The sequence below is a fragment of the Brachyhypopomus gauderio genome, unplaced genomic scaffold (assembly GCF_052324685.1).
Source record: "Brachyhypopomus gauderio isolate BG-103 unplaced genomic scaffold, BGAUD_0.2 sc44, whole genome shotgun sequence".
NCBI lineage: Eukaryota > Metazoa > Chordata > Actinopteri > Gymnotiformes > Hypopomidae > Brachyhypopomus > Brachyhypopomus gauderio.
In genome coordinates this window covers 916,570-929,215 of record NW_027506870.1, presented here as the reverse complement: position 1 = coordinate 929,215, position 12,646 = coordinate 916,570, and positions in this window count along the sequence as shown.

Sequence of the window (12,646 nt, the reverse complement as noted above, 5' to 3'; positions counted from 1 at the left end):
TTCTGTTATAGTATTTAAACATTTTATAAAGAAAACCAGATGTGTGAATAAAATATCAAATCCATGAAATCAGGACTGTAATAATGTACCTGTATACTCAATAGTAGTAGAAGGAAGTGAAAGAGGTAAAGAAGAGAGTGCAGGCAGGGTGGGGTGGATGGCATAAAGTGTCTGACAGAAAATGATGTAGCAAGACAGAAACTACCAAGAAAGGAAGACGTACAATCTGAGGCCCCTTGAAATGATTTTGCTACTAATAATTGCTACTTATTATTTTGCTTATTATATGCTTCATATACCTGTAGTGGTAGATGTGATTCCTAAACAAACCAGCAACAGAAGTCAAGTCAGTGTCATGTAAAAGGTAGGCTTATGGGTTTAATGTGTTTAGTGGATATAGTATATTAGTAATAAACAACCAAGAGTAACCTGTAGTAGTAGTAGCTGGGGTAGTTGTTGTCTCAGCAGATGATGATGTTATCATGACTAAAACAACATAATGAAATTGCATAATGGTTAATAATATTCAGTGCTCCATCACCAGTAGAAAATATTCAACCCCACCCCCCACTAATAATTGCTACTTATTATTTTGCTTATTATATGCTTCATATACCTGTAGTGGTAGATGTGATTCCTAAACAAACCAGCAACAGAAGTCAAGTCAGTGTTATGTAAAAGGTAGGCTTATGGGTTTAATGTGTTTAGTGGATATAGTATATTAGTAATAAACAACCAAGAGTAACCTGTAGTAGTAGTAGCTGGGGTAGTTGTTGTCTCAGCAGATGATGATGTTATCATGACTAAAACAACATAATGAAATTGCATAATGGTTAATAATATTCAGTGCTCCATCACCAGTAGAAAATATTCAACCCCACCCCCCACCTCCCAACTACAGCTCTCACAACAGCAACTTATGAATGTACCTGCTGTACGGGTTGATGACAAACCACCCAGAGAAACAAGTAAATATGCAGGACTTGCACAAAACTTAGATTTTATATGCATTCATTTTCGAGATTTACAACATTAATATAGAAATATAAATTTGGACACTAGTAAAGTTGCTTTGTGACAACAACTGTTGTAAAAAGCACTATATAAATACATTTTGATTGATTGATTGAAATTCAGATTACGAGTTTTCTTATTAAAAAAAAAAACTTGGACATCAAAAATGTACAATTACTATACCTGCGTTCTTTGTAGGAGTAGTTGTACTTGTGATTCCTAAACAAGCCATCAACAGAGAAACGTCGGTGTCAAGGAAAGGCGGGCTTATGGGTTAGTTCACGGTTTATCAGTAATGACAAACAAGTACAGTAACCTGTAGTCGATGTTGGGGTAATTGTTGTCTCAGCAGAAGACATTTTCATGACTAAAACATCATAAAATGGTGTGCTAGTGCATCGTTCAGTGTTAAATCACCAGCAAAAAATGTTCAAAACTACCCACTGCACATTTGATAACAATTCATGAATGTACCTGCTGTACTGGTCGATGATAAACCACCTAGAGAAACAAGGAAATGTGTAGGACTTGTGGTATATGTAGAAAGAAATATTTCTGATTGACAGCACATAAATTAAACTATACAAATACCTTCAGACTGCCAGCTTTGTTATATTTACAAAAAAATGATGTAACAAGACAAAAACTAACAAAGAGAAATAGACCGTCTGAGGACTGTTTAAAACAAAATGACTACATACATACTGTATGTCTTATTATTGTATGTCTTATTATGTTATATTCATAAAAATGATGTAGCAAGACAGAAACTACCAAGAAAGGAAGACATACAATCTGAGGCCGCTTGAAATGATTTTGCTACTAATAATTGCTACTTATTATTTTGCTTATTATATGCTTCATATACCCGTAGTGGTAGAAGTGATTCCTAAACAAACCAGCAACAGAAGTCAAGTCAGTGTCATGTAAAAGGTAGGCTTATGGGTTTAATGTGTTTAGTGGATATAGTATATTAGTAATAAACAACCAAGAGTAACCTGTAGTAGTAGTAGCTGGGGTAGTTGTTGTCTCAGCAGATGATGATGTTATCATGACTAAAACAACATAATGAAATTGCATAATGGTTAATAATATTCAGTGCCCCATCACCAGTAGAAAATATTCAACCCCAGCCCCCACCTCCCAACTACAGCTCTCACAACAGCAACTTATGAATGTACCTGCTGTACGGTTTGATGACAAACCACCCAGAGGAACAAGTAAATATGCAGGACTTGCACAAAACTTAGATTTTATATGCATTCATTTTCCAGATTTACAACATTAATATAGAAATATAAATTTGGACACTAGTAAAGTTGCTTTGTGACAACAACTGTTGTAAAAAGCACTATATAAATACATTTTGATTGATTGATTGAAATTCAGATTACGAGTTTTCTTATTAAAAAAAAAACCTTGGACATCAAAAATGTACAATTACTATACCTGCGTTCTTTGTAGGAGTAGTTGTACTTGTGATTCCTAAACAAGCCATCAACAGAGAAACGTCAGTGTCAAGGAAAGGCGGGCTTATGGGTTAGTTCACGTTTTATCAGTAATGACAAACAAGTACAGTAACCTGTAGTCGATGTTGGGGTAATTGTTGTCTCAGCAGAAGACATTTTCATGACTAAAACATCATAAAATGGTGTGCTAGTGCATCGTTCAGTGTTAAATCACCAGCAAAAAATGTTCAAAACTACCCACTGCACATTTGATAACAATTCATGAATGTACCTGCTGTACTGGTCGATGATAAACCACCTAGAGAAACAAGGAAATGTGTAGGACTTGTGGTATATGTAGAAAGAAATATTTCTGATTGACAGCACATAAATTAAACTATACAAATACCTTCAGACTGCCAGCTTTGTTATATTTACGAAAAAATGATGTAACAAGACAGAAACTAACAAAGAGAAACAGACCGTCTGAGGACTGTTTAAAACAAAATGACTACATACATACTGTATGTCTTATTATGTTATATTCATAAAAATGATGTAGCAAGACAGAAACTACCAAGAAAGGAAGACATACAATCTGAGGCCCCTTGAAATGATTTTGCTACTAATAATTGCTACTTATTATTTTGCTTATTATATGCTTCATATACCTGTAGTGGTAGATGTGATTCCTAAACAAACCAGCAACAGAAGTCAAGTCAGTGTCATGTAAAAGGTAGGCTTATGGGTTTAATGTGTTTAGTGGATATAGTATATTAGTAATAAACAACCAAGAGTAACCTGTAGTAGTAGTAGCTGGGGTAGTTGTTGTCTCAGCAGATGATGATGTTATCATGACTAAAACAACATAATGAAATTGCATAATGGTTAATAATATTCAGTGCTCCATCACCAGTAGAAAATATTCAACCCCACCCCCCACTAATAATTGCTACTTATTATTTTGCTTAATATATGCTTCATATACCTGTAGTGGTAGATGTGATTCCTGAACAAACCAGCAATAGAAGTCAAGTCAGTGTCATGTAAAAGGTAGGCTTATGGGTTTAATGTGTTTAGTGGATATAGTATATTAGTAATAAACAACCAAGAGTAACCTGTAGTAGTAGTAGCTGGGGTAGTTGTTGTCTCAGCAGATGATGATGTTATCATGACTAAAACAACATAATGAAATTGCATAATGGTTAATAATATTCAGTGCTCCATCACCAGTAGAAAATATTCAACCCCAGCCCCCACCTCCCAACTACAGCTCTCACAACAGCAACTTATGAATGTACCTGCTGTATGGGTTGATGACAAACCACCCAGAGAAACAAGTAAATATGCAGTACTTGCACAAAACTTAGATTTTATATGCATTCATTTTCGAGATTTACAACATTAATATAGAAATATAAATTTGGACACTAGTAAAGTTGCTTTGTGACAACAACTGTTGTAAAAAGCACTATATAAATACATTTTGATTGATTGATTGAAATTCAGATTACGAGTTTTCTTATTAAAAAAAAAAACTTGGACATCAAAAATGTACAATTACTATACCTGCGTTCTTTGTAGGAGTAGTTGTACTTGTGATTCCTAAACAAGCCATCAACAGAGAAACGTCGGTGTCAAGGAAAGGCGGGCTTATGGGTTAGTTCACGGTTTATCAGTAATGACAAACAAGTACAGTAACCTGTAGTCGATGTTGGGGTAATTGTTGTCTCAGCAGAAGACATTTTCATGACTAAAACATCATAAAATGGTGTGCTAGTGCATCGTTCAGTGTTAAATCACCAGCAAAAAATGTTCAAAACTACCCACTGCACATTTGATAACAATTCATGAATGTACCTGCTGTACTGGTCGATGATAAACCACCTAGAGAAACAAGGAAATGTGTAGGACTTGTGGTATATGTAGAAAGAAATATTTCTGATTGACAGCACATAAATTAAACTATACAAATACCTTCAGACTGCCAGCTTTGTTATATTTACAAAAAAATGATGTAACAAGACAAAAACTAACAAAGAGAAATAGACCGTCTGAGGACTGTTTAAAACAAAATGACTACATACATACTGTATGTCTTATTATTGTATGTCTTATTATGTTATATTCATAAAAATGATGTAGCAAGACAGAAACTACCAAGAAAGGAAGACATACAATCTGAGGCCGCTTGAAATGATTTTGCTACTAATAATTGCTACTTATTATTTTGCTTATTATATGCTTCATATACCCGTAGTGGTAGAAGTGATTCCTAAACAAACCAGCAACAGAAGTCAAGTCAGTGTCATGTAAAAGGTAGGCTTATGGGTTTAATGTGTTTAGTGGATATAGTATATTAGTAATAAACAACCAAGAGTAACCTGTAGTAGTAGTAGCTGGGGTAGTTGTTGTCTCAGCAGATGATGATGTTATCATGACTAAAACAACATAATGAAATTGCATAATGGTTAATAATATTCAGTGCTCCATCACCAGTAGAAAATATTCAACCCCAGCCCCCACCTCCCAACTACAGCTCTCACAACAGCAACTTATGAATGTACCTGCTGTACGGTTTGATGACAAACCACCCAGAGGAACAAGTAAATATGCAGGACTTGCACAAAACTTAGATTTTATATGCATTCATTTTCCAGATTTACAACATTAATATAGAAATATAAATTTGGACACTAGTAAAGTTGCTTTGTGACAACAACTGTTGTAAAAAGCACTATATAAATACATTTTGATTGATTGATTGAAATTCAGATTACGAGTTTTCTTATTAAAAAAAAAACCTTGGACATCAAAAATGTACAATTACTATACCTGCGTTCTTTGTAGGAGTAGTTGTACTTGTGATTCCTAAACAAGCCATCAACAGAGAAACGTCAGTGTCAAGGAAAGGCGGGCTTATGGGTTAGTTCACGTTTTATCAGTAATGACAAACAAGTACAGTAACCTGTAGTCGATGTTGGGGTAATTGTTGTCTCAGCAGAAGACATTTTCATGACTAAAACATCATAAAATGGTGTGCTAGTGCATCGTTCAGTGTTAAATCACCAGCAAAAAATGTTCAAAACTACCCACTGCACATTTGATAACAATTCATGAATGTACCTGCTGTACTGGTCGATGATAAACCACCTAGAGAAACAAGGAAATGTGTAGGACTTGTGGTATATGTAGAAAGAAATATTTCTGATTGACAGCACATAAATTAAACTATACAAATACCTTCAGACTGCCAGCTTTGTTATATTTACGAAAAAATGATGTAACAAGACAGAAACTAACAAAGAGAAACAGACCGTCTGAGGACTGTTTAAAACAAAATGACTACATACATACTGTATGTCTTATTATGTTATATTCATAAAAATGATGTAGCAAGACAGAAACTACCAAGAAAGGAAGACATACAATCTGAGGCCCCTTGAAATGATTTTGCTACTAATAATTGCTACTTATTATTTTGCTTATTATATGCTTCATATACCTGTAGTGGTAGATGTGATTCCTAAACAAACCAGCAACAGAAGTCAAGTCAGTGTCATGTAAAAGGTAGGCTTATGGGTTTAATGTGTTTAGTGGATATAGTATATTAGTAATAAACAACCAAGAGTAACCTGTAGTAGTAGTAGCTGGGGTAGTTGTTGTCTCAGCAGATGATGATGTTATCATGACTAAAACAACATAATGAAATTGCATAATGGTTAATAATATTCAGTGCTCCATCACCAGTAGAAAATATTCAACCCCACCCCCCACTAATAATTGCTACTTATTATTTTGCTTATTATATGCTTCATATACCTGTAGTGGTAGATGTGATTCCTAAACAAACCAGCAACAGAAGTCAAGTCAGTGTTATGTAAAAGGTAGGCTTATGGGTTTAATGTGTTTAGTGGATATAGTATATTAGTAATAAACAACCAAGAGTAACCTGTAGTAGTAGTAGCTGGGGTAGTTGTTGTCTCAGCAGATGATGATGTTATCATGACTAAAACAACATAATGAAATTGCATAATGGTTAATAATATTCAGTGCTCCATCACCAGTAGAAAATATTCAACCCCACCCCCCACCTCCCAACTACAGCTCTCACAACAGCAACTTATGAATGTACCTGCTGTACGGTTTGATGACAAACCACCCAGAGGAACAAGTAAATATGCAGGACTTGCACAAAACTTAGATTTTATATGCATTCATTTTCGAGATTTACAACATTAATATAGAAATATAAATTTGGACACTAGTAAAGTTGCTTTGTGACAACAACTGTTGTAAAAAGCACTATATAAATACATTTTGATTGATTGATTGAAATTCAGATTACGAGTTTTCTTATTAAAAAAAAAAACTTGGACATCAAAAATGTACAATTACTATACCTGCGTTCTTTGTAGGAGTAGTTGTACTTGTGATTCCTAAACAAGCCATCAACAGAGAAACGTCGGTGTCAAGGAAAGGCGGGCTTATGGGTTAGTTCACGGTTTATCAGTAATGACAAACAAGTACAGTAACCTGTAGTCGATGTTGGGGTAATTGTTGTCTCAGCAGAAGACATTTTCATGACTAAAACATCATAAAATGGTGTGCTAGTGCATCGTTCAGTGTTAAATCACCAGCAAAAAATGTTCAAAACTACCCACTGCACATTTGATAACAATTCATGAATGTACCTGCTGTACTGGTCGATGATAAACCACCTAGAGAAACAAGGAAATGTGTAGGACTTGTGGTATATGTAGAAAGAAATATTTCTGATTGACAGCACATAAATTAAACTATACAAATACCTTCAGACTGCCAGCTTTGTTATATTTACAAAAAAATGATGTAACAAGACAAAAACTAACAAAGAGAAATAGACCGTCTGAGGACTGTTTAAAACAAAATGACTACATACATACTGTACGTCTTATTATTGTATGTCTTATTATGTTATATTCATAAAAATGATGTAGCAAGACAGAAACTACCAAGAAAGGAAGACATACAATCTGAGGCCGCTTGAAATGATTTTGCTACTAATAATTGCTACTTATTATTTTGCTTATTATATGCTTCATATACCCGTAGTGGTAGAAGTGATTCCTAAACAAACCAGCAACAGAAGTCAAGTCAGTGTCATGTAAAAGGTAGGCTTATGGGTTTAATGTGTTTAGTGGATATAGTATATTAGTAATAAACAACCAAGAGTAACCTGTAGTAGTAGTAGCTGGGGTAGTTGTTGTCTCAGCAGATGATGATGTTATCATGACTAAAACAACATAATGAAATTGCATAATGGTTAATAATATTCAGTGCTCCATCACCAGTAGAAAATATTCAACCCCAGCCCCCACCTCCCAACTACAGCTCTCACAACAGCAACTTATGAATGTACCTGCTGTACGGTTTGATGACAAACCACCCAGAGGAACAAGTAAATATGCAGGACTTGCACAAAACTTAGATTTTATATGCATTCATTTTCCAGATTTACAACATTAATATAGAAATATAAATTTGGACACTAGTAAAGTTGCTTTGTGACAACAACTGTTGTAAAAAGCACTATATAAATACATTTTGATTGATTGATTGAAATTCAGATTACGAGTTTTCTTATTAAAAAAAAAACCTTGGACATCAAAAATGTACAATTACTATACCTGCGTTCTTTGTAGGAGTAGTTGTACTTGTGATTCCTAAACAAGCCATCAACAGAGAAACGTCAGTGTCAAGGAAAGGCGGGCTTATGGGTTAGTTCACGTTTTATCAGTAATGACAAACAAGTACAGTAACCTGTAGTCGATGTTGGGGTAATTGTTGTCTCAGCAGAAGACATTTTCATGACTAAAACATCATAAAATGGTGTGCTAGTGCATCGTTCAGTGTTAAATCACCAGCAAAAAATGTTCAAAACTACCCACTGCACATTTGATAACAATTCATGAATGTACCTGCTGTACTGGTCGATGATAAACCACCTAGAGAAACAAGGAAATGTGTAGGACTTGTGGTATATGTAGAAAGAAATATTTCTGATTGACAGCACATAAATTAAACTATACAAATACCTTCAGACTGCCAGCTTTGTTATATTTACGAAAAAATGATGTAACAAGACAGAAACTAACAAAGAGAAACAGACCGTCTGAGGACTGTTTAAAACAAAATGACTACATACATACTGTATGTCTTATTATGTTATATTCATAAAAATGATGTAGCAAGACAGAAACTACCAAGAAAGGAAGACATACAATCTGAGGCCCCTTGAAATGATTTTGCTACTAATAATTGCTACTTATTATTTTGCTTATTATATGCTTCATATACCTGTAGTGGTAGATGTGATTCCTAAACAAACCAGCAACAGAAGTCAAGTCAGTGTCATGTAAAAGGTAGGCTTATGGGTTTAATGTGTTTAGTGGATATAGTATATTAGTAATAAACAACCAAGAGTAACCTGTAGTAGTAGTAGCTGGGGTGGTTGTTGTCTCAGCAGATGATGATGTTATCATGACTAAAACAACATAATGAAATTGCATAATGGTTAATAATATTCAGTGCTCCATCACCAGTAGAAAATATTCAACCCCACCCCCCACCTCCCAACGACAGCTCTCACAACAGCAACTTATGAATGTACCTGCTGTACGGTTTGATGACAAACCACCCAGAGGAACAAGTAAATATGCAGGACTTGCACAAGACTTAGATTTTATATGCATTCATTTTCCAGATTTACAACATTAATATAGAAATATAAATTTGGACACTAGTAAAGTTGCTTTGTGACAACAACTGTTGTAAAAAGCACTATATAAATACATTTTGATTGATTGATTGAAATTCAGATTACGAGTTTTCTTATTAGAAAAAACCTTGGACATCAAAAATGTACAATTACTATACCTGTGTTCTTTGTAGGAGTAGTTGTACTTGTGATTCCTAAACAAGCCATCAACAGAGAAACGTCAGTGTCAAGGAAAGGCGGGCTTATGGGTTAGTTCACGGCTTATCAGTAATGACAAACAAGTACAGTAACCTGTAGTCGATGTTGGGGTAATTGTTGTCTCAGCAGAAGACATTTTCATGACTAAAACATCATAAAATGGTGTGCTAGTGCATCGTTCAGTGTTAAATCACCAGCAAAAAATGTTCAAAACTACCCACTGCACATTTGATAACAATTCATGAATGTACCTGCTGTACTGGTCGATGATAAACCACCTAGAGAAACAAGGAAAGGTGTAGGACTTGTGGTATATGTAGAAAGAAATATTTCAGGGGTGGGTTTCCCGAAACGTTCGTAGCGCTAAGTACTTCGTAACCTCGTATGAAACGTACGAGGTTAAGAAGTACTTAGCGCTACGAACGTTTCGGGAAACCCACCCCTGATTGACAGCACATAAATTAAACTATACAAATACCTTCAGACTGCCAGCTTTGTTATATTTACAAAAAAATAATGTAACAAGACAGAAACTAACAAAGAGAAACAGACCGACTGAGGACTGTTTAAAACAAAATGACTACATACATACTGTATGTCTTATTATTGTATGTCTTAGTATGTTATATTCATAAAAATGATGTAGCAAGACAGAAACTACCAAGAAAGGAAGACATACAATCTGAGGCCCCTTGAAATGATTTTGCAACTAATAATTATTATTTTGCTTAATATATGCTTCATATACCTGTAGTGGTAGATGTGATTCCTGAACAAACCAGCAATAAAAGTCAAGTCAGTGTCATGTAAAAGGTAGGCTTATGGATTTAATGTGTTTATTGGATATAGTATATTAGTATTAAACAACCAAGAGTAACCTGTAGTAGTAGTAGCTGGGGTAGTTGTTGTCTGAGCAGATGATGATGTTATCATGACTAAAACAACATAATGAAATTGCATAATGGTTAATAATATTCAGTGCTCCATCACCAGTAGAAAATATTCAACCCCACCCCCCACCTCCCAACTACAGCTCTCACAACAGCAACTTATGAATGTACCTGCTGTACGGGTTGATGACAAACCTCCCAGAGAAACAAGTAAATATGCAGGACTTGCACAAAACTTAGATTTTATATGCATTCATTTTCCAGATTTACAACATTAATATCGAAATATAAATTTGGACACTAGTAAAGTTGCTTTGTGACAACAACTGTTGTAAAAAGCACTATATAAATACATTTTGATTGATTGAAATTCAGATTACGAGTTTTCTTATTAGAAAAAACCTTGGACATCAAAAATGTACAATTACTATACCTGTGTTCTTTGTAGGAGTAGTTGTACTTGTGATTCCTAAACAAGCCATCAACAGAGAAACGTCAGTGTCAAGGAAAGGCGGGCTTATGGGTTAGTTCACGGTTTATCAGTAATGACAAACAAGTACAGTAACCTGTAGTCGATGTTGGGGTAATTGTTGTCTCAGCAGAAGACATTTTCATGACTAAAACATCATAAAATGGTGTGCTAGTGCATCGTTCAGTGTTAAATCACCAGCAAAAAATGTTCAAAACTATCCACTGCACATTTGATAACAATTCATGAATGTACCTGCTGTACTGGTCGATGATAAACCACCTAGAGAAACAAGGAAAGGTGTAGGACTTGTGGTATATGTAGAAAGAAATATTTCAGGGGTGGGTTTCCCGAAACGTTCGTAGCGCTAAGTACTTCGTAACCTCGTATGAAACGTACGAGGTTAAGAAGTACTTAGCGCTACGAACGTTTCGGGAAACCCACCCCTGATTGACAGCACATAAATTAAACTATACAAATACCTTCAGACTGCCAGCTTTGTTATATTTACAAAAAAATAATGTAACAAGACAGAAACTAACAAAGAGAAACAGACCGTCTGAGGACTGTTTAAAACAAAATGACTACATACATACTGTATGTCTTATTATGTTATATTCATAAAAATGATGTAGCAAGACAGAAACTACCAAGAAAGGAAGACATACAATCTGAGGCCCCTTGAAATGATTTTGCAACTAATAATTGCTACTTATTATTTTGCTTAATATATGCTTCATATACCTGTAGTGGTAGATGTGATTCCTGAACAAACCAGCAACAGAAGTCAAGTCAGTGTCATGTAAAAGGTAGGCTTATGGATTTAATGTGTTTATTGGATATAGTATATTAGTAATAAACAACCAAGAGTAACCTGTAGTAGTAGTAGCTGGGGTAGTTGTTGTCTCAGCAGATGATGATGTTATCATGACTAAAACAACATAATGAAATTGCATAATGGTTAATAATATTCAGTGCTCCATCACCAGTAGAAAATATTCAACCCCACCCCCCACCTCCCAACTACAGCTCTCACAACAGCAACTTATGAATGTACCTGCTGTACGGGTTGATGACAAACCACCCAGAGGAACAAGTAAATATGCAGGACTTGCACAAAACTTAGATTTTATATGCATTCATTTTCCAGATTTACAACATTAATATAGAAATATAAATTTGGACACTAGTAAAGTTGCTTTGTGACAACAACTGTTGTAAAAAGCACTATATAAATACATTTTGATTGATTGATTGAAATTCAGATTACGAGTTTTCTTATTAGAAAAAACCTTGGACATCAAAAATGTACAATTACTATACCTGTGTTCTTTGTAGGAGTAGTTGTACTTGTGATTCCTAAACAAGCCATCAACAGAGAAACGTCAGTGTCAAGGAAAGGTGGGCTTATGGGTTAGTTCACGGTTTATCAGTAATGACAAACAAGTACAGTAACCTGTAGTCGATGTTGGGGTAATTGTTGTCTCAGCAGAAGACATTTTCATGACTAAAACATCATAAAATGGTGTGCTAGTGCATCGTTCAGTGTTAAATCACCAGCAAAAAAAGTTCAAAACTACCAACTGCACATTTGATAACAATTCATGAATGTACCTGCTGTACTGGTCGATGATAAACCACCTAGAGAAACAAGGAAATGTGTAGGACTTGTATATGTAGAAAGAAATATTTCTGATTGACAGCACATAAATTAAACTATACAAATACCTTCAGACTGCCAGCTTTGTTATATTTACGAAAAAATGATGTAACAAGACAGAAACTAACAAAGAGAAACAGACCGTCTGAGGACTGTTTAAAACAAAATCACTACATACATACTGTATGTCTTATTATTGTAGACAGA